The sequence below is a fragment of the Triturus cristatus genome, chromosome 3_2 (genome assembly GCF_964204655.1).
Source record: "Triturus cristatus chromosome 3_2, aTriCri1.1, whole genome shotgun sequence".
Classification (NCBI taxonomy): domain Eukaryota; kingdom Metazoa; phylum Chordata; class Amphibia; order Caudata; family Salamandridae; genus Triturus; species Triturus cristatus.
In genome coordinates, this window is record NC_140584.1 from 964,359,835 (window position 1) to 964,383,586 (window position 23,752).

Consider the following 23,752-nt stretch of genomic DNA (forward strand, 5'->3'; position numbering starts at 1 on the left):
TTGTATCAGATTCCCCATGATGCAGAATGGTACACAGTAATTGATTTATGTCATGCTTTCTTTTCCATTCCGTTGCATCATGACAACCAGCCGATTTTTGCATTTCTGTTTGGAGAGCGTATTTTGGCACGGTGCCGAATCCCACAGGGGTACACAGAGAGCCGCTCCATTTTCAATCAGTTGCTAAAGAAATCTCTGGAAAGTCTTACTGTGCCTGAAAATTCAGTTTTGGTTCAATATATTGACGACCTATTGGTGGCGTCAAAAACACGCAAAGCTTGTGAAACGGACACCATAGCTTTGCTGAATCATTTGGCAGATGGAGGACTAAAGGTATCTCCGACAAAATTGCAATACTGTAAAAAAGAAGTATAATATTTGGGTCATACCATTGAAAAAGGGCTGAGAAAAGTAACGATAGACAGGATCAGAATTATTAGAGGAATGAGAGCCCCAATGACCCAAAGAGAGGTGAGAATGTTCCTAGGGATGGTTGGTTACTGTCGTCAGTGGATAAGTAACTTTTCCCTGATTGCCAAACCATTGGTAAAATTGATGAAAAGTGAGGTTAAAGACCCCCTTGAACTGAACAAAGAAGAATTGGCAGCATTCAGACAGTTAAAGAACAGTCTTTGCGAAGCCCCAGCTTTGGGAATGCCAGACTACGAGAAAGAATTTGAATTATACTGTAGTGAGAGAAATGGATGTGCACTCTCAGTGTTAATACAGAAACATGGAAGGCAAAGGAGACCAGTTGCATATTTTTCGTCAATGTTAGACCCAGTGGCGGTAGGTCTGCCAGGATGTCTGAAAGCAGTAGCTGCTATATGCCGAAGCCTAGAGCAGAGTGAGGGAATCGTGATGGGGTATCCAGTAAGAGTGTTTGTACCTCATAATGTGGCGGTCCTTTTAACAAGGAGCCGAACACAGTTCATGTCACATAGTCGGCTGACTAAGTATGAGAAGGTCATTCTAGATGCAACCAATGTGAGTCTGGAACGATGTGTGAATGTAAATCCAGCTACACTTTTGCCTGATGCAGAAAGAGTGGAGGTAAGAGATGATGTTGATCATGATTGTTTGGATGTGCTTGACTTTTGCACGAAACCTCGACCAGACATAAAAGATTTACCATTGCCAGAAAGTGATTATGTGTTGTTTGTGGATGGGTCGTGCTTGAGAACAGATGAAGGATTGTTGAGTGCGGCCTATGCTATATGCACAGTTGCTGCAGTCATAGAAGCATCACACTTGAAAGGAGTTAAATCCGCTCAAGTAGCAGAACTAGTGGCATTGACAAGGGCATGCAAAATTGGGAAGAATGTGAGAGTGACTGTGATAACAGACAGCCAGTACGGCTTTGGAGTTGTCCACAATTTTGGCCAACTTTGGCTGCAGAGAGGTTTCCTGACCTCAAGTGGAACTCCTATAAAGAATGCAGAAGTGGTGGGAAAATTGCTTGAAGCAATACAGTTGCCAAAGGAACTGTCAGTGGTAAAATGTGCTGCTCATAGTCAAGGTAGTGATTATATCACTACTGGGAATCGTTATGCCAATGACATGGCTCAGTACTGTGCCCGAAATCTGTATTCAATTAATAGGGCAAAGGAAAAGGAGATGTTTTCTTGCTCCATAATGTTTACTAACGTTGTGGGAACATGGGAAGAAGTGAGGCAGTTGCAGGATGAAGCAGGAGATGAAGAAATGAAGCAGTGGGTAAAAGCAGGTTGTGCACCAAGGGAGAAAGATCATGTGTGGGTCTATCGGGATGGAAGACCAGTAATGCCTGATAGCATGATGTCAACCATGGCACGGATGTATCATGGCCAAGGACATCTGGAAAGGGATGCCATGATAAGGGCTTTTAAGAAGACCTGGTACAATGCAAAATTCAGGTTGATAGCCGAGAGTCTCTGTCAAAGATGCCTGATATGTCAGCAGTACAATCCTGGAAGGAAAACAGTGGTGAGCCTAGGCACAATTGGCCGAGAGGGAGGACCCTTCACCAGAATGCAAATAGATTTAATTGGAATGCCCCCTTATAACAAGCTGAGGTATGTTCTGGTGGTAGTTTGTCTGTTCTCCAGGTGGGTGGAGGCATACCCAACAAGAAGAAATGATGGAATCACAGTGGCCAAGCTCTTGTTGAGGGAATTCATCCCAAAATACGGGTTCCCAATAACCATAGAATCAGACAGAGGAGGACACTTTTACAATGAGATCATGGCATTGATTTGTGAAGCATTGGGTGTACAACAAAAACTACATTGTGCCTATCGACCAGAGGCTTCTGGTGTGGTTGAGCAAATCAATGGTACGATCAAAAACAGAATAGGGAAAATGTGTTTAGCCACAGGAATGAAATGGCCTGATGTCTTGCCTCTAGTCTTGATGACAATTAGATCTACTCCAGACAGAACTACAGGTTTGAGTCCCCACGAAATTATCATGGGACGAGCCATGAGACACGTATTTGTTCCAGTCAACAAGTTGATGACAATAACTGATGACATGATTTTGGATTACTGTAAAGGCCTGGCTGACGCAGTCCATTCTGTGTTTCACCAGGTTGGAGCGGATGCCACCACCCTTGAGAGAAAACCAGCCCATGACCTAAGCCCAGGTGACTGGGTGAGAATAAAAGTCCATAGAAGAAGGAATTGCCTGGTTCCGAGGTGGGGAAGACCAAGGCAAGTTATCTTGACTACAACAACTGCTGTGAAGTGTGCTGGTCTGAAAAATTGGATACATGCAAGTCACACTTTGAGAGTTCCAAATCCGGCAGATAGCATTGGAAAATTATATTTCGATGATTCAGAATCGAGTGATGATTCAGGCAATGAGAATGCAAAGTCAAAAGAAAATCCTGAAAGGGGGGAAAAGGAGCCAAGACTAGTTCCAACTCCAAGAGAAGAAATTCTGAGGAAGAGATTACAGATTTCAGATGGTTCAGAGTCTGGAGACGAGCAAAACGCCAGTGGCGAGCACAGAAAGAAGAAGAGAAAAGAAAAGAATGTCCAGTCAGAAGTAACATTTACACCAGACGAAAGAGTAGAAGAAGTTCCACCTGAGGAAATACTGGAAGGAGAAGAAGGGACAGTGACAGAGAGAGAGGGACAGATTGCGGAAGACCCCCGAGGAGTTGTAGGGAACTGCAACACACAGCTAGGTGAAGGAACAAGTAGTCAGCAGGAAGATTGCGTGCCGGAGACCCGAGGAGGGACAGGAGTAGGGCAAACACAAGAGGTGGAAAAAGAGACTATTGAAAAAGAAAAACCAAACGAGACAGAATCTGAAGACAGTGAAACTGAAATACCAGAGGGTCGAGTTCTAAGGAAGAGAACTTGGATCGAAGAAAGAAACAGTAAGGACAGCAAAACAAGAAGGAATGCTAAAGGAGACCTTTGGCCAAACAAAATAAAGAGATTGAGATATCGATTGACATGAGTCAAACCCTCAGAAGCTGAACAAGTGAATGAAGTAACAAGTCAGCACAGAGAAAAAGAGGGAGAGACAGAAGTGTCTGAAGCAAACAAACGATCAAGAAAACCAAACCAGAAGTCACCTGAATGGACGTACGTGGCACTGCCTGAACAAGGAGAAGAGGTAGATAGTCAAGGAAATCCAGAGGAGACTTTACTGAAAGTATTGAAGGAAGAAGAAACAGCGGAAATCCTGAGAGTTATCCTATCCGATATCAGAGAAGAAGCGGAAGATCAGGAAATTCTGTATGTGGATGACGAGAATGAAGTGAAAAACGACGAGAGGCCAAGCTGAGTGATTTCAAGAAGGTCCTTGTAGAAAACATAAAGGATTGAAAAAGAAATTGAAGTATTTGGATCACCTGATAAGGGCCTAGCTCTTGCAGGAAAACTATAAGAAGCGGAGTAGAAGAGGCTAAGTCAAAAGACACGGTCAATTTTAACAAGATGGCTAACATAGATGATAACAAGAGTAGATGCACCTTTATGAGCAGATGGTGCAAGGCATGTTGTTGTTATACTGGACTATTAATGCTTCTTTGGAGCGTACTCGCTCTTTTGATCTCTTTCAAAGTAACTTTAGATACATTAGAGGGACATACAGAGAATATGACTAACATAGTGAAGATTTCACAAAAGGTAGTTCCATTTAAAACAAGCACCGAGCATATGCACAAGGATAGGTCTATAACTGATTTTTCTAGCAATGTTTTTTCAAAATTATTGTATGAATATGTAAGAACAATGGATGTAAGGGATTGCTACGTATGTATGCAGTTACCTGCCTCTGTTTCAGAAGGGGTGACTTATCATCACCTTCCAGCAACTTATGGAATAACATGTTGCGTTTTAACCAGTATATTTTATCAAGTAGGGAAATTAGAATATAATCTGTCTAATATATATAACATTATTGGACAATTGCCCATGAATAATGAATTGAATCCAGCTAAAACTGCTAATGTACTAGGTGAGATTTTTATAGAGACTAAAGAACTAACTTTAGAATATATTTTTAGGAACAATTTAACTTGTAGTTTGAAGAAAGAAAAGAAAACATTTTTAGATATGGTTGAAGAGAGGAGATTGAAAATACATAAAAATGCAGAAGGACATAAAGAAGGGGAAAACATTTGGGAAATAGATGGGAAAAAGGAGACAAAGGGTGATGCTAGACCAACAATAGCTATAGATTCACCACAGAAAGGAAAATTATGCATTATGAGGGAAAGATCCCAATATGATTATTATTATATACGGACAAGTGAGTGTCATGATACATATTTTATTGCATCTGGATGGGGATTTAGAGGCGGAGAAGATCCAGTTTTTCCTGGACTGTACTATATTTGTGGGAACAAGGCTTATTACAGGTTGCCCGACCATTGGTATGGCACATGTTATGTTGGCCTGGTCTTTCCAAAGATTTTTCACATGGATAGAGTAGAAAATAGTGGGCCACATAACCTACTAATGCATAGTAGAAGAGAAACTTGGCTAGAAATTGTAGGTGATATTTTTGGAGCCTTGATACCTGCAGTGGGAATATCTTTGAATGCAAATAATATTCGGAAATTGTCAACCATAGTGAATCGCTTGTCAACAAGCACCGCTGGAGGATTTCTTTTGGTAAACACTGAAATGGTTGCCATGCGTGCTATGATTTTGCAAAATCGACTTGCCCTAGAGATCTTATTGGCAAAAGAGGGTGGAGTCTGTGGAATGCTGAAAGTTCAACATTGTTGCACTTACATTCCTGATGAAAGCAAAGATCTAAAAGTATATATTAAAAATATTACAGAACTGCATGATGAAATAAAACCACTGGAGGTTGAAAGTATCTGGACTAGAATTAGTAATAAGATGGCTGCTATTAAAACTTTCTTAGGTAAATTAGGTAGTACTATATTGGGGAAAATATTATTTCCATTAACGTGTGTGATTTTCACATTATTAATACTTAGATTAAGATGTATGTGTTGCAGACATAAAAGAAATAAAAAGAAAGTTAGACGAGAAATTATCAAAAAGAAGGTAAAGAAACAAGAAAGAGATTTTAACGAGATAGAATTGGAAGAATGGAAGGAGAGTATGTATGACAAAACAAAAAGAGAAGATGAAGGAGAAACAGAATTTTAATTGAGCAAGAAAACATTTTGAATTTCCATAAAAGGGGAAATAAATTGATTTTTTTGTGGGTTTGTTTGTGGTGATAAAATCACCAAAGGGGGGATTGATGGAGCGGGTAAAATGTTTCCTTTTTATATACCCAATCCATTTATATAAGTTTATATTAAAATGATTAATAATTAATTATAATAATTAATAGCTTGATGTGAAGGTACTAAACCAACCTTATTAACAGAAAGAATACACGTGGGAATGCATTTGCATGGCTAAAATAATAAGTGAACTAAGTTTGTATGCATATTTAAACGATAAATGTTGCTTGAAGTAATGTTATTGTGATTTGTTGCATATGGCTAGATAAATGCATACACATAAGGGTATTAGCAAGGGAATAACACTGTATTAATCATTTCTATGTATTAATTACGATTTTGTGTTTATTTGCTTAAAGTTGACTATACTGGCCTACCAAAGATGGCCGCCGACTGAAACCTAACTAAAGTACATTACTTCATCATTTGAACAATGGAGAAAGGCGCCTGCACTGATTTCGCTCGTGTCCCTTGTGTGACCTGTCAGACCATGCCCATGAAGACTACCCTGGGCGAGGTGCCAATGCCCCTGAACGTGAAGCAAATGTTGCTATTGGAAATATGATCTGTCGAACCCAACCTGTTTCCAACGAACTGATACATTTAGGACTATGGATTAGTCTTTCCCATACATTTGCTTTGAGACTTCTTCCACATGGGAAAATTTGAAAATGTTTCCTAATGTATTGAGATGTTTTTGAATTCAGCCAATCGTTGGCCTGGGAAATGAGAAAATGTAACTTTAATATGTAAATGTTAGTATAAATATTAGCAGACTAGAGAGGAAATAGGCTACTCTTCGGTAGACGCCACTCTATGCTGAAGCTACTGACGGAGAATCGATGATCAGAGATCCCTATGCTGACGGAGAGGACGGTGACTCTATATGATAGAAAACTCTAACGAACTTATTGAGGACCAGTTCTGACTTAGAGAACAACATTTAGCCAGAATAGGTAAATATGACAAAAGATAATATTGCATTACTAAGATTTAACCTGCATTTAAATTAGATAAAAGAAAATCATTATTTGAATTACTGTCGGGTGATTATTTCATTGAAATGTTTATTGATTTGTTTGAGAGTTAAAGTGTCATTAAACTAAATAACAACTAAATGATTCAATCAACCTCTTGATGGAGGAATTGTTAGGGTCATTCAGGAGAAGTGGTTTTCCTCTATCAAAAAAGAAACAGTTGTGGTTCGGATCTGATGTCCCTTTGTAGGCACGGATAGTTTTGAGAGAATGAATGTTGGTGTTATGGGCCCCACCAGCGTATGATGTGTGTATGTGCGTGTGACTGAGAAATCATTCTGTCCGTGGAAGCAGGGGGAAATTGAGTAACCCAAACTGCACCACTACTACCACTCCATCCACATCTCAGGGCCCTGATGTGTCAGTGCCACACAGTGCGGCAGACATTCCACCTCCGGCCCCTGTGGTTTCACTGCCACATAGTGCTGGAAACAGAACACCACCACCCACATGCGAGGTACATGAAACAGCAGTGCATGAACATGCAGATGAATCTGCACTCGTGGTCAGAAGGAAGTGGTAGCATTCATCTCCGCCATATTGCCTGTTTTTGCTTGGTTCTGCCCTCTGCATCACCACTGTCCCCCGATGCACTCTGCGACACTCACCTTGGACCTCAACATGGACTGCCATATTCTGTTTGGTCACCAATGACACAGCTATCAGACTGTGGACTGTACTCCTCCTACACTGATGTACTTGTCATTCCCTGAAGGACTATGGCTGGCCCTCCACGGGCCAACAATGTGAAGTGGGGTTTGTATGGCCCTGTACTGCTCCAGCTGCAACACTCCACTGAATGTGCAATAAACATTCATATTAACACAGATGTGTCATGTCCATGATCCTTCAAGTGTGGAAGTATGGATGAATGCAGGGTCAGTGATTCCCCCTTGCGTCCATGTTGCTCATATTGTGGGACTTGGGTCACAGGGTGACACATTGCCGATCGCGGTCCGGGTGGCACTGACACGACAACAGGGACACATCCGCTGGTCCCCGACCTGTCATACCTGCCTCCGCGCAGCAAGGCCTCACTGCTCACCTGCCGACACCGGCGTGAGTCAAGGAGGACCCACCAAGTGTCGGCGCAAGCCCGAGGCCCGGGAGCTGAGCAGCCTCCTTAGGTCATCACGGCCTCCGCGACACAGGCCCGCAGCACTCCTTTCTCGTTTACGTACTCCACTGGCCTACACAGCTGCCAGGATGGTCACACATTTGGAACTGAGTCTTGATTACGCAATGGCAGAGTACACACTTTGTGGCTGCGTTTATGTCACTATACTCCCTTCGATCTGGTGCCACCAACTCTGTGCATAGCATCCTGCACGACACCTTTCTGTGCTCCCTTTCTGACTACTGCCTTCGGCCTACAGTGCGGTCGAGTAGGTCACCCAGTTGGAACTGAGTCTTGATTTGTGTATGGCAGAGTTTATATCATTGAACGCATGGAGAGGAGTAAGCGGAAGACGCGGTGCAGTCCGGAGGAAAAAAGGATCCCCGTTACGGAGGTGATTGAACACTGCAAACAACTGCTCCGGTGTCACTGACACTGTGCATCGCGAGCCAACGACACGTGGCTGTGAGCCCCTGCTGACCGCTGCCTCGGGCCTACACTGTGGTCGAGTAGGTCACACATTGGGAATTCAGCCTTGATTTATTTATGGCAGACTTTATCTCATTGTACTGGCCTCATCGCAGACTGCATCCCCTTTCAGCTCCGGTGCCACTGAGTCTGTTCCCCGACATCCATGGACAATTTCTGGTTGAACTTTGGTGGCGACTGAGTCTATGGACTGGGGGTTGTCTTCATAATCATGTTGGTTATACTGACTTTGTGGCAAAAACGAGGCTGTAGCATTCCACTACTTAGTTTGTCGCTTCCGGCCGGTTTCTGACCTCTGCATCATACCCTGGAGGACACCTTCCACTGTCCCCCGAAAACCTCCACCACATTCACCTTGGACATCGACGAGGACCCGCTCACCTCACGTGACCCTATCTCACTGCTCAGCAAGTCACCGTCCTGTGTCGGTGTGCCTGTGCCATCCGTAGTACATCCAGGGCCACTGCCTGTGCAGCTCAAGTCAGGGACCCTGTCCGGTGAGATATTGGATGGCCTCTGAGACGATGGCCTTGGGGGTCCTCAACTCCATGTGTCTGTGGCCCTGAGCTGTCCACTGCCTCCGGACTTGAATTCTGTCCACCAGGGCTCACACATCAAATGGAGTTCTGACTGGCCCGGACATCGCATCACTGCAGGAGGCACACGCCACCACTGCCAGGACCCCCTCCAAATACCAATTGCCAGAGTCGAAACAGCTGTACTGGCAGACTGACGGAGTTGCTCACACCTGTCGTGGGTGCTACCCTCAGCTTGAAACCCTGCTCAGCTCTTCAGGTGCCACTAACTTAGTGCACCACAACTCATGGACCATTCTGGTTGCATATTGGGCGAACACTGTACTTTCTCCGGCTACCACCATGATACTTCACAGTTGTTTATGTTTTGCTGGTGTTTTCTGTTTACGTTTTAATGGTGTTCACTATTCAAGTTGTTGCCAGCACCAACCACTCCGTGCGGCTGGCTTTCACTCACCCCACACACATCCAGCACAGGCGTCACTGTACATGTGACCCTACCAATAAAGAGGCCGGGCGCACGTGCCGATAGCCATTTTCACAAACTATCTGCGTGTGTCCGTGTGGTCATGATGTATTCATGAGGGGCCAGGGGCCTCCAACATCACATTGTGCTGTGTACAGCGGACGCAGCCATGTCACCGCTGGCAGCGGATAAGACCTTGGTCATGTAGCTTTGTCGTCAGCCACTAAATTGCGTAAGATGAGTGGACTGGGCAGTCGAACGGAGGTCCAGCGTGGGTGTGTGAATGATGATTCCGTGGTTCTTGGCATGGTTCATTGCAGGAAATGTGCACATGCATGTGTATCTGTCACGGTGAGGCTCTCCTTTGTGGGGTGTAGGTGGTCCCTGATGGGACTTGAACACCCACGTATGTGATCTAGTTTGGCTTCCATGAGCTTTGACCCCACCCGTACCTGTTCGGCCACCTCCTTTTGGCATTCTGACACTTGGCATTGGAATGCGATGGTGGTGGCGGGTGCTTCCTGCTGTGTGGTCTGTGCAGGGGCTAGGGTCTCCTCTGTGTGGCTTGGCTGCCCTGCTCCTGGGGGTGGATTGCCTGAGATGTCCATGGGCTGTGTAGGGCGTTGGTGTCGAGGGTGTGGTGGTCCTCTCCAGCATGACTGATGAGTGGTCTGGTCTGCTCTGCTGGAGGTGTTGTTTGTCCATCTGCAATGTGAAGGGGAGATGCATGTTGACATTGTGTTGTAATGCATGTTGGCACATTGTTCTAGTTTACATGAAGACTGTGTGACTATGTACATGGTGACTGTTTGGGAGGTGCTGTATATTTGTTGCGTCACAGTGGACATTTGGACTACATGACGGATGTGTGGTTGTACACGTGCATTTCCATCTCACAGTTTCCTGTTATGTTAGATGTGATTGGCCTGTTTCTGCACATGAGCGGACCCAGTTGTGTCCTCTGTTCTGCAGTGTCGGTGTTGCACTTTGTGCCACATAGTCGTCGGATGTGCTGTTCTTGCTGTGTTTGTGCTGCAGTGTGCCACGTGCATCAGGGACATGATCCAGGGTCATTGTGGGTGTGCAGTGTGCTTCACATCTTTGTACATGTGTGACATTGTGCCCATCTTCCCCCGCGTTCCCCCCAGTCCCTGCTCGTTACTCACCCTGTTGATGTTGTGTCAGGTCCCATCGAGCTGTGTCCAGACACCCAACTTCTTGCGCCGTCTCCACCCTGATGACTGTGGCTTAAGTTTCCTCCAGCTCCTCCTGTGGCACAGGACTCCCACATCCTGTTGCAGTTGCTGCCTTCCTGTTGACAGCGGGTTTGTGTTTGGTTTGACTTTTCCCATCGTGACAGCGCCTCTTTTCCTCATCCCTTGTCCACCTCGACACTCCGACTGCATTCATGTTTGTCATTTTGACGTTCAGTGGGAGTTTGTATTCTGCCACCTGCGTGACGCTGATCTGGTTTTTCTGCAGACTGCACCTCGTCTGCCTCTTCCTCTTCTCCTTGGCCTTCCCCGACCACGAGGTTCCTTGTTGGTGGTCTGTGGGGCTTGTGGAGTTCGCGTTGGCCTCTGCACCGGGTCCGGGTGCATCCATGGCGCTACCAGTTTCTTTTTTTCTCCCTTTTTTTTCTCTGCTTTTATAGTGCATGCTCCCTCATGATGCGTGGGAATTGCAGGCCTGTCGCTGGTTTTCTCTGATTTTTGTTTCACGCTTGGCCTCATCGCAACTTTTTGTGCATTCGTGTTTCGCATTTTTGCGGCATCACGTTGACTTTATCGCGGACATTTGACGCATTATCGTGTGCCTAACGCATGGTACCGCTGGCTTGTGAATGTCACGTTAACAAAGTGTTATTTTCCCACGATAGACTGCGATGTGGAGAGTTGCATTAAGCTACTTTTGCGGTAGTTATCACACGTTCTTGAGAATATCTCCCTAAGTTTAATTATACCCACATGATATATTTGAGGCTGCGCGGACTAACAACCATATATGGAGGGGAGCCCTGGGGATGCCCCTGTTGTGGGCATCTTGAGGCTGACTTTTGTCATATTACAACAAGATTGGGCAACGCAATAAGCCCTTGAAGGCTTGGGTAAATTACAATAATAGGTAAATGTGCCCACAAGGGAATTTGTTTCTCTCTAACTTTTCATTATATTCTCATATATTCATGGAGTCCTAAATAGTGACTTCAAAAAATAGATTTTTGGACTTAAACATATTTTCTCAGTATGAATGAATCTCAAAACAAAAACAAAACGGGTGTATACTTTTTCAGAAAAATATGAATTTATATAGAAAAAATCATTGGGGATACATGAAATGTAAAACACAAATATACAAAAGTGAAATTAGTTTAATTCTTTTTACACTACTCAGTTTCTCATTGACCCTTTTGTCAACACCTATTCCAAATCTTTAACAGCAAGTGCAACATTATAGAAGATATCATGAGTGTTATTAGACAATTTGTTTGTATGTGGGATTAGGTGAGCTTGTCGACGTTTCAGTCTATTTGTTCTCATCGTTTAGACCATCTTCAGGACAAAATTTCTATATTGTTAACCGAAGACTCTATGTTTTTACACAAACCTAATCTGATGATTTAAAAGCAGCAGGCGGAATGTTTGCATAGAATCAATTCCTTATATGTTGGACTCGTAAATATTTCCTTTTAACTAGAATGACGTGTCTTTAGACAACCACATTAGAGATTTCTCACGCTTGGTTTCAGGGTCGATTAGTGAACCACTTTTATCATTGAATAGACTTATACCGGAATAAGAAGCCATCACGGATCAGGTCGCAAGACCCGATCCGTGACTGCTTCTTCTTCAGGTATATATGTATATATATATATATATTCACTGAAAAAACCATAGGTTTCAGGGGTGTTATAGTTAGCTGGACTTTTCACTTGTACAAAACCATTGAAATTCCCCCGTTATAGTTAGTTCAGCTAACTATAACTCGCGCGCCCGCAATGCACTGCTGATGACGTCACATATTACATCACTCATGACATGGTCAGTGACATCACTCATGACATCACTGATGACATCTCAAATGACATCACTGATGACATCACTGATTACATCATCCAAAGAATATGTGTTTTTCTGAAAATTAAATATGTTTTATATATGTATATCTCAAGGTCGATGGAAGAATAAATGGGTATATAAGTGTCTAAATGGATGATTTGTTTTTGAAAAATTGATTGTGTAACTGACTGATTAAGTGTATCATAGTGAATACATGGCTTAGTGAGTAATGTTTAAATATGTAAATATCTGTATCAGTCTCTCACTTTGTGTATAAGTGGCTGCATGGGTTGGTGAGTAGCTACATGGGTGTCTATATAGGTTATTAGTTGGTTTTTTGTGTATCAGTCTGAGTGTCTGCATGGTTCGGTGGGGGGTATTATGTAGTGCATAGGTGCATGAATGAGTGACTCACTGTTTGTATGTGTTGAACACAGCATGTGTGCAGGACTGTATGGGTGGATGAGTGTGTGTATGGGTGTGTTAGTGAGTGAATGACTGTCTCAATAGTGTCTTTATGAGTAACTACATATGTTTTAAACTAGTATATGTGACTATTGGTGTATATATGTGAGTATATGTGAGAGTGAGAGATTGAAAGAGTTCCTGTATGAATAAGTATGTGTTTCTATACGTGATTGTTTAAAAGACTAAGTATGTGTAAGTTTCGTAGAAGTAAGTGTGGTGGTGTGTGTATAACTGTATATGCAAGTAAATGTATGTTTGATTCTTTATTAGCATGAGTGACTATGTGTGTGAGTAACTCTATGGATGAGTGGCATTGTGTAACAGGATGTATAGGTGTATGAGTACATATGATGAGTGAATACATGTATGAGTGACTGTATAGGACTGTTGGTGAATGAGTGGATGTGTATGTGGATCTTAGAATTACTGAAGAGGTTGTTGTAACTGGTATTGGTATGTCCATTGTTTTGAAAATTTTAGTCTCTATTTTTGAATGTGTGTATCAAAGGTTATATTAGGGTGAGAGGAGGTCTGCCACTCTATCACAAGGATGATGTCATCAGTGATGTCATTTGAGATGTCATGAGTGATGTCATGAGTGATGTCACTGACCATGTCATGAGTGATGTAATATGTGACGTCATCAGCAGTGCATTGCGGGCGCGTGAGTTATAGTTAGCTGAACTAACTATAACGGGGGAATTTCAATGGTTTTGTACAAGTGAAAAGTCCAGCTAACTATAACACCCCTGAAACCTATGGTTTTTTCAGTGAATTTCTGAGGTTTTTTAAATGCTAATTCCTAACTATAACGTGCCTGAAACCTATGGTTTTTTCTGTGAATTTCAAAGGTTTTTTAAATGCTAATTTCTAACTATGCCTACAGAGATAGGACATGTGAAGAAAGAAGAAAAAATGCACAGAAAGAAACAAAAGAAGTGCAGAAAGAAGCAACAGATGTCCTCAAATACGAAGATAAGTGCAGGAAGAAGGATAACGTGCAGAAAGAACAAAAAGAAGAGCAGAAAGAAGCCTTGTTGCAAAATCATCCTGTACCCTCAACTTTTTCAGACGGATACTGGTGGTAACTGAGTCTGACTAACCAGTCCTAGAGCCAGTGCTATGTTAAAAGACACTTAGAATACAGTGAAAACACCTACATACACTAGGGAACATTATGCGTTGGGGTCCCCCTGTGATTAGCATGACCTCCTCTGTAAGCCCCTAGTATATTATAGGGCATGGGGATTAAAACTACCTCTTAAAACAGGCCACAGGGCGTTTTTGCACACGTTAACTCAGGCCCCGTCCCCTCCCTTCACCACTGTGTAAACACGCCCTGTGTCCATTTTTAGTTGGGAGATTAAGTTCATTTGAATCCTGAGGGTCCCTAGGGTCCAACTAGCCCACTAGGTACCACCAGTAAGTGCCACAGAGCTGCGTTGCAGAGAGGTGTAAAAAGTGGCACGGCCTGGACCACCTCTCTGCAATGCAGCTCAGTGGCGCTTACTGGAAGCACTTGGTGGGCTAGTTAGCCCCCAGGGGCCCTCAGTATTGAAGGGAAATTATATCCCCAATTTAAAACGTGCCATAGTGCGTGTTTGCACACGTCACCTCAGGCCCCGTCCCCTCCCTTCATGACTGTGTAAACGCGCCCTGTGGCTGTTCTAAGTTGAGAGATTAAGTCCCCTTGAATCCTAAGGGTCCCTAGGGTCAAACTAGACCACTAGGTACCTCCAGTAAGCGCCACAGAGCTGCGTTGCAGAGAGGTGTAAAAAGGGGCTTGGCCTCAGAACACCTGTCTGCAGCGCAGCTCCCTGGCGCATACTGGAGATGCCTGTTGGGGGCGCGTTTGCAGAGTGCTGCACGGAGGGGTCATGGCCTCCGGCACGATGCCAGCCTTTTATTTATTTTAATTTTTTAAGAAGGGGGGCTGTGTGGTTCCCCTTCTTATTCTAATGTATTGGCCCTGATGACCCCATCCCCCAGGGCCTGTCTCCTAATTATATTTTTTTGACCCCAATCCCCAGGGCCGGCCACTGTTTTTTATTATTTTAAAAAAATATATATTTATAGACACACCTAGGACATGCTGGACAAACCGTACGTACCTATCACCATGACGATTTGCGTGATATTCATTAAAAGGCGACTATGCATGCAATGAATCCACGTGGAATGTATTTACACCACTAGTGAAGCTCTGACATGTCTGATGCCCTACCGTGCCTAATCCCGGCAGACACCCTTGTCGTTTATTTATACAAACATGGGTAGCTATTGACGGGCACATTTAATACACATGCACACCAAGCCATTCAAAGGGGATTCAACAAAAATTCGACCAAAACTATGCAAGAAACCCCCCTCACGGTTAATAAAACACACATCCACTGCTGGATGTGTAATACTTTTTATTTTACTCTCTGGAAAGGGGACGAACATCACTTGAGAGTCACAGCGCGCTCCTGACAGAGCCCAATGCTGTGTTACACCCACCATTGCCTGCCGAGTGCCACACACCTCTGTGTTGTATTCCACTAGCTAGTGCATATGCTATGACACTCTCTAGTCCATGTGCACTGTAACACCACCCCGTGAATATGTCATACCACACTTGTCTTCGCACGGGTTATATTGCCCCATCTAACGTGCCTTCCTCGATGCCTATGTTATAACGCACAGTGCTATGCCATACATATTACAATCTGGGATCCATATCTTTGTCACAGTGCATATGCAACGTTACACTCCCCAGCACATATTTTATATTACAACTTTAGAGACTAGTTAGGTTACACAACACTGCCCTGTGCATATTACATTCCAAGGCGCATATCGCATAGCACGCGCTAGTGCCTGTGCTATCTCGCGCTCTCCAATGAATCTGTCATTGCGCACAATGTATTGCATATTATATTTCACGCCCGGTTCATCTTATATCACACTTTTTGGTGCATAGTTTATACCATACACTATATCTAGTTTTCATTTTCAATCGTGCTCTCAGGACTATGTTCTATATAACACTGTGTTCACCTACCCTTTTCACTGGCATTACATTTTGCGATAGGGGGTGGAGGGTCAGGGGGTGTTTCTGCCAAGTGAACCCGGAGTCACAGTCACAAACGTCCTCTTCTTCCTGAATAAAAGTGAGATTATGCTGCATACTTGTTCATATTTTAAGTAGTTCGCACAGACACAATGTTTTAAAAACAATAAAGTTCCTAATACCCGCCTTCTCTGAACAGTTAGCTTGCTGCCCCATCCCCCTCCTCCCTATCCTCTGTTGTGTGAGTCCATGGACTAGCCTCCTCCCTCCTGCCATGCATGGTCTGATGTGCTGCCACTGCCCTCAATTTAGTATGATGTACGAGTCCACTCCTCCTGCCCTCCATTGCCCAATTCTATGCCCCATCATTGACCTCCTGCTTAAACTCTGTGCTCAGCTTGCTGCCCCTATTCTCCTTCCCCCTGCCCTCCGATGTCGTTGTGCATGCCCCTGCTCCATCCTTTTTGCCCACCATGTCCCATGGACCTGCCACTCCTATCTACTCTGAGTGTTCTGTTGAGCTGCCACTCCCCTCCCACCTGCCTAGCATTGTCAGATGACTGTAACCTGTCCCTGCCACCTCCACCCTGCCTGTCCACAAGCCATGCCCCTATCCTCTTCCTCCTGTCCTACATGGTCCATTGTACTGCCACACCCTTCTGCCCTCCCTGGTCTGTTGTGCTGCAACTGCTCCTCCTGCCTGCCCCGTGTGGTCTGTTGTGAGGTCCCTTCCCCTGAACTTTCTTGTCTGTGCACAGGTCCTGACCCTCCCTTCTATCCTCCATCGTCCTTTGTGCATGCCCCTGCACCCTCCTTCTTGCCCATCATAGCCATTGTGCTGCCACTAACCCTCCCACTTGCCATGCATGGTCTTCTGTGCTGCCATGGCCCCTCCCACCTTCCCTGTGTGGTCAGTTAGCTGCCCCTGACCCCCTCCCACCTTCCCTCCATGGTCTGTGTGTATGCCATCACAGTCTCACTGTTGCTCTTCATGGTGTGTCTTGCTTCTAGTGCCCATCCTGCCTGACCTTCATGGCTATCTTGCTGCTCCTGCCCTGCCCCCTTGCCCCCAGCCCTCTGTTTACATGTGCAGACCCCTACTCCCTCCCTCCTGGCTTGTCTGTTCCATTGTAATGCCCCTGATCCGTCCCCCCTGCCCTTTATGGTCTGTTATGCTGCAGCTTTCTCTCCTCTCTGTCCATTATGGTCAGCTAGCTACCATTGCCTCTTGCCCCTCTGTTCTCTGTTGTCCATGTGCATGGTCCTGTCCCCTCCCTCTTGCTTTCTATGGATTTTTGTGCTGCACTCCCGTCCTGCATGCCCTGTGTGGTGTATTGTGCTGCTGCAAACCCTGATGCCTGCCCTGCAGGGTCAGTTTGGTGCACCTCTCCATGTCCCTCCTGTCCTCTGTTATCCAAGTCTATGTCCCTATCCCATTTCCTTCCATGATCCAATGTACCATACTTGCGAACATTTTGAACTTGGTAAGAGGGAGATTTTGAAAAAAAACTGGGGTATTGATTTTCCCCTTTGAGTTACATTGAAAAAGAGGATATTGTAGACAGGAGACAGATCAAATAAAGCCCATTTGAGCTTAACCCCTTCGGTGCTCATGACGGAATGGTTCCGTCATGACCCACGGTTGAGCTGTGCTCATGACGGAACCATTCCGTCATGACCCCGCCCGCGCAAGATTCCGCCAGCACAGCGGCGGAATCTGCGCAGCATCGAAGGGGTTAAAAACATTGGACGTTTCCTGGCTGAATCGGGTCTGTTGGCATGTATGGTTGTACTACCATTGCCTCTTCCTTCTGCCCACAATGGTCTATTACATTGCCACAGCCTTGAAGGAGGGTAGATTTTGTATCACAGGGGGCCCCTGGCCCGTTCTGTCCACACCTGAAGTATGAGACCCTTGTCCTTGCCCTGCCAGCCGCATTTGTAGGCCGTATTAAATTGACCAGCGGGTCCTGTGTTGCTATATAATTATCCTGAGACATCCTTACCACTCAGCCAGCATAAAACCCCTGTGTAGGCCCTTCTGTTCAATATGTAGGCCTCTTTGTTAAATTGACCATAGCTCTGCAATTTTAGTGTATAGCAGTCTGAAGGCAGGTCTGCGAGGCCTTCTGCTCCAAACTAGTAGCCCCCACCCTACCCGAGTGCTCTGTGCTCGGTATCAAAGTTCAACATCCCCCTGAAGCTGTCGACATACAGTAGGCTGCATCCTGGACTGGTACTTGCTTCCTGGGCAGGTTTCCCGCTTTTAAGGAAGTGGCAACCACAGAGCGTCAAGTTAGGAGAACTGAGGAGATTTTATACATGAATATATTGAATTCCCGTACAATACCCATTATTTTCTGCTTGCTCTATGGAACTTACGATAAGCGATTGGCCTGAGAGACTGACCTTTTCACCCAGTCCATTGTCAGCATTAAGTGGGTAAATGACGAAATGTCTGGTAAAATCTGCAGACAAAGCTTTTGGGTAGCATACGTAGGTAGATGTAGCGTGCAAAGGAGCCCACAAAATGATATAAAAAGGAAGCACCCACAGATATCGACGGACTACCTCGCCGTCTGTATGTAGGTTAACAGGCTGTGCAGGTTTTCCCCAAGAGCTGGGAGCTCTTGTCTTCCTTTGCTTAAAATGTCTTGCTCTGCTTTGCTTGAAGTATCTTATTCTATTTTACCTATATGAAATGTCATGTTATGTTTAACCATTGTTCTCTTTACTTTTGCATTTAAAAGATTTTGTATTGTAATTGCAGGAATGCTTGCTCTAAGAGTAAACGTGAGTGTTCCTAGGTAACATTTTCCTTGGTGTAACTTGTTTCTCATGATGCATTTATAGATGTGTTTTCTCTCTCTCTCTGTCAGTACATTAATTGAGATACAGAGAATATCATGACAGCTGTATGATTATCTGGATTCTGTATTTTGTACTTTATGTCTCTATTCTGCGGTTTCTTTGAAGTTGCATCTTCTCATTAAACTGCCATTGTATTCTGCCTCCAATTCCATGTCTCATATGTCTGTTTTCTTCATTTTTGGAGCAAGCGTTACTAGGCACCCCGGCTCAAATTAAGGTGCCCCTTTTGTCCCTGACTCACTCTCCTGCTCAGTTCTGTGGTGGCTCCCGGGGCTCTGGGGACCGCCCCTAGCTTCCTTGACCCGTAATAGATCTTCCCTCCAACAGCCTCTCTTGCAAGTCCTGTATTGTTGGTTTGTTGCCCCTGCCCCCCTTTCCACTGCCCTCCATAGTCTGTTGTGCTTCCATGGCCCTTCCTGCCTGCTCAGTGTGGTTAAATTGTTGCCTTTGCACCCTCCTACCTGCCTTCAATTTTCAGAGTCCGTGCCCCTGGCCTCTGCCTCTCAACAGTATCCTAATGAACAACTAGATTGCTAACATTCTATACTTATTACAAAAGTGTGGAACGCCTGACATGATCTTGATGTAATCAAAACTGTAATACCTAGAGCATTTCCTTTAGAAATTACATATATGAGAGGGTCTTATTGGCATCAAAATTATGGTTAGTGCTCTAAAAGACTAAAATAAGGACATATTTTCTGAGTTTTCAAATAGCGACAAAGCACTTTTAAATTATTTGTTATCTTTATGTTTTTTTATCCAGTTGAACACTTGATTAAATGTTGCACTTAGGGGAGAGGATGTGGTGTTACTTCCAGAACTGCAGACTTTGCAACTGGGGAACCAGGTTGAAGTTTCTGCTCAGCTCGACATTCTGTGATTCTGGTCAAATCACTTAGTCTCCCCATGTCTACAACCAAAATGAATTTGTTCTTGTGTGATGTAACCAATGCTCATGTAAAGCACTCCAATACCTGACAAGTCTGCACTATATAACACTGCAAAAACACAAAATAATAAGTGTTTTGCACACTTCTGTCATTGGGCTATATTTGGGCTACATCTGGGTGATTTTGGGCTACATTTGGGCTCTTTTGTCTCCGGTAGCCATCTTGGGAGATTTATTTGTTATGAAGTTTCCTAATTTCCTCATGTACTGCAGTCTCCTCAGTAGGAAATGCTTTCAGTTTTTTACTTTTATTCCCTCATGAAGGTATTCAGATATGTCACACATTTGCCATAAATTCTTAATGTTAGCACTCTAGTTGCTCATTAGATCACTGTAGTAAAACTACTGTTCACCATGGAAGTCTGCTCCTGGTATTAAAAGTGCATGTTTCAGTCTGCATGTCAGAATTTTTTCATGAAATAGAAGAGGATTTGAGAAGTCACTCAAAATGTGCTCTCATTTTCTTTCTTCAGCATCAATCATAATTTCTATGGCAAAATTAACCCCCTCATTGTGTTCCTTTTTAAATTAAATGTTTTAAGTGTTACCAGTTTATTCCAATCAAGATGGCTTTAGGTATGCCATACTTTTGTCATAATGAAGACAGTAAGCGCTCTAGTTGTTTTTAAGAACATTCTGGGACATTCTGTCATTGGGCTATACTTGGGCTACATCTGGGTGATATTTGGGCTACATTTGGGCTCTTTTGTCTCTGGTGGCCATCTTGGGAGACTTATTTGTTATGAAGTTTCCTAATTTCCTCATTTACTGCAGTCTCCTCAGTAGGAAATACTTTCAGTTTTTTACTTTGATTCCATCAAGAAGGCATTCAGATGTGTCACACATTTGCCATAAATTCAGAATGTTAGCACTCTTTTTGCTCATTAGATCACTGTAGTAAAGCTACTGCTCACCAGGGAAAACTGCTGCTGGTATTGAAAGTGCATGTTTCAGTCTGCATGTCAGAATGTTTTAATGAAATAGAAGAGGATTTGAGAAGTCACTCAAAATGTGCCCTAATCTTTCTTTCTGCAGCACTAATCATACTTTTTATGGAAAAATGAACCCCCTCATTTTGTTCCTTTTTAAATTAAATGTTTTAAGAGTTACCACTTTAATCCAAGCAAGATGGCTTCAGGTGTGCCATACGTTTATCATAAGTAGGACTGTTAGCGCTCTAGTAGTTCTTTGGAACACTCTGGGAAGCTGCAGTAGAACACAAAGGAATCAACTGACAGTCTCTGCCCTTGTTGGATGTACATGTTTTACTGAGAATGTCAGACTTCATTCTCACATGACTGAGAAAGATAATGTGAATTTACAGAAAATAAGCTCTCTGTTTAGCTTATAGATCACCTTCCAAACCTCTGTGGTAAAAGCATGAGAAAATATTTTTCTCTCAATCATGATATCCCAGCAGAAGGCTTTTTCACATGGTGAAATCACCTTAGAACATACCACAATCCCTAAAATGAGTATGGTACCATCAACAAATGATTTATAATGTAACTAAAGTCTTAAAACCTTCTATTAACTGCAATGCTTTTTAATGAGGTGCTATCATGTATATTGGTCCCAAGATGGCTGCCAACACTTCTTGGATGAAGTGCTGACAGCCAATCAGATCTCAGGATGAGATGTGTGGTTAGGCTCCGCCCACATATATATATGCTTTTAAATGCTATTTTCTCAGGACATACTGAACAGATTTACACCAGACCTACAAAAGGCACTTCCTTGACCTGTAGACTACCTCTCTGCCAAATTTCAAGTAACTCTGTTCGGCCGTTCGGGCTGTAGCTGTGTCTAAAGGTCCTATGGAAAAATGCATGGGAAAAACGCGTTTTGGGACCCCCCTTTTTTCTCAGCCCCCGCTTGACAAATCCCCCCGAGACTTTCAGGGTAGGAGCGGAGCGTAGCGCCCCACCTATTTTGAAAATTTCGCGAGGATTCGTCGACCGGCGCCAAAGTTATTCCAAATAGAATGTTGCGGATTTCCTATGGAAACAGGGTCCTAACTATAACTATCTACTGGCGACTGCCAGTAGATAATATATATATATATTTATATTTTAAAAAAATTCAACACAAAAGGCGCCGCACTCTGGAATCTTGCAACATGATGTTTTATTCCTGATACAGAGCCAGTCTGTCACACCGACGTGTTTCGGCCAGCTCGGCCTTTCTCACGGTCACAGTGAGAAAGGCCGAGCTGGCCGAAATGCGTCGGTGTGACAGACCGGCTCTGTATCAGGAATAAAACATCATATTGCAAGATTCCAGAGTGCGGCGCCTTTTGTGTTGAAAATTGTATTGGCTATTCGTTCGGCCCAACGCCTGCACCCGTTGCTGCGCGCTCCAACTTGAACCACATTGAGGCAAGATAATATATATATATATATATATATATATTATCATGTCATGTGATCAAGGCAGAGAAGCTGCCGAAACACGTCATGGTGGAGAGTGGCTTGTAAATAAAATCTATCAAGCACCTATTTGGGTCCTATCTCGCTTTGTTCCAGCGGAGTGGTATGGAGTTATAGAGCGAGCAATCTATGATATATATATATATATATATATACACACACACACATAAGAGCACATGCACACATCTATAATAAAATATATTTTAATTCACTGTGCCATAGCTTTCCAATTGATGAGTCGAAATGTAGCCAATTCTAAGCATTACTGTGATAGAAATGAGATGAGGCACGTGAGGCAACTCAATGCCAACTGCCAGATAATGACATTGGTAATGTTATTTCATTTATTTTTACTCGCTTTGAGTAATTTGCAGAATGAACTGTGACTTTTAACATAGGCTTTAAACATTCAAAGATGGCGCTTCCATTCTTAAGCTTTCAGGGTACTTCCTGTACCATCATGTGTGTTTACTTACTTGTGGTCATTCACCTGATTTCTATTTAATGCAGCATTTGTTTTTCTTTAACAGCCACAAACAAGGCCATGAGACTGAAACGTGCTGGGTGTTTGACTTGCCGCAACAATAAATACATAATAGCAAAGCATGGATTTTGAGTGCACGCTTCATCTTCTACTTAAAGATGGAAACTTTGTATGTTCGATTCCAGCCGCCTCACACTGGTTTGCGTGCACCTGACTCATTGGGATGTTTCAGGAAAAGCGAGGAATTTGTATTGAGGAAGTCATTCAAATGGATTTAACAGCCAGAACGCCTCTAAAACGTTTGGGAAATAGATGCATCTGATCCATTCACACTGCTGTGTTTCAATGAATTGTTTTTGTGGAACTTATCTTCTTGAGAGTTTGCTGAGGATAACTAAATTACAGAAAAGTATTCTGGATGTCAAAATCTTCAGGAAAGCGAACTCTGAACCAAGCTTGTTTAGAGAACTGAACTCTTGAGCTGGTTATTTGGACGTGTTTAGACTAGCAATTTGATCACAGTCTGAGAAGTATAAAGTCACAGAAATTTCTGAGGCCATCCAGTTAAACAGTTTCAGGGGTCCTTCATCTAAAGAGGAAACAAAGAAAACAGAGATAACAGAGATAAAGTAGCGGGTCAGGGCGTTTTGTTAAGTAAACATGATTTCACGAGTCATCCATTGTTAACTTCACCTAGGAAAAAGAACAGCCAGAACTAAACTGGTTTCCACCTCAATGAACGGGGCAGCCATGCTGAATGAAAACAATTAAGTCAGTTCCAAGATAGGTAGTTAATATCATGGTTCTGTGGTAGCTCATATAACAATTCCCATGAAAATGATTTTGTTTGATGGACAGTAAAAAATAATTTCAGGTCTTTTAGATTCTGGAGCTTCAGGGAATATTATGGGTGACAATTTGATCAATGTTTACAATTACAGTAGTAAAGAAAAATGTTCTTGGGGAGATTAAATCCATTGGTGGTTCTATGTTATCTTCATCTCCATTGTGATTTTATATACATATGATTACTATGATTTGTTTTGTTAATCATTAAGGAAAGATTTGTTTTGGTTTGACAGACGCTC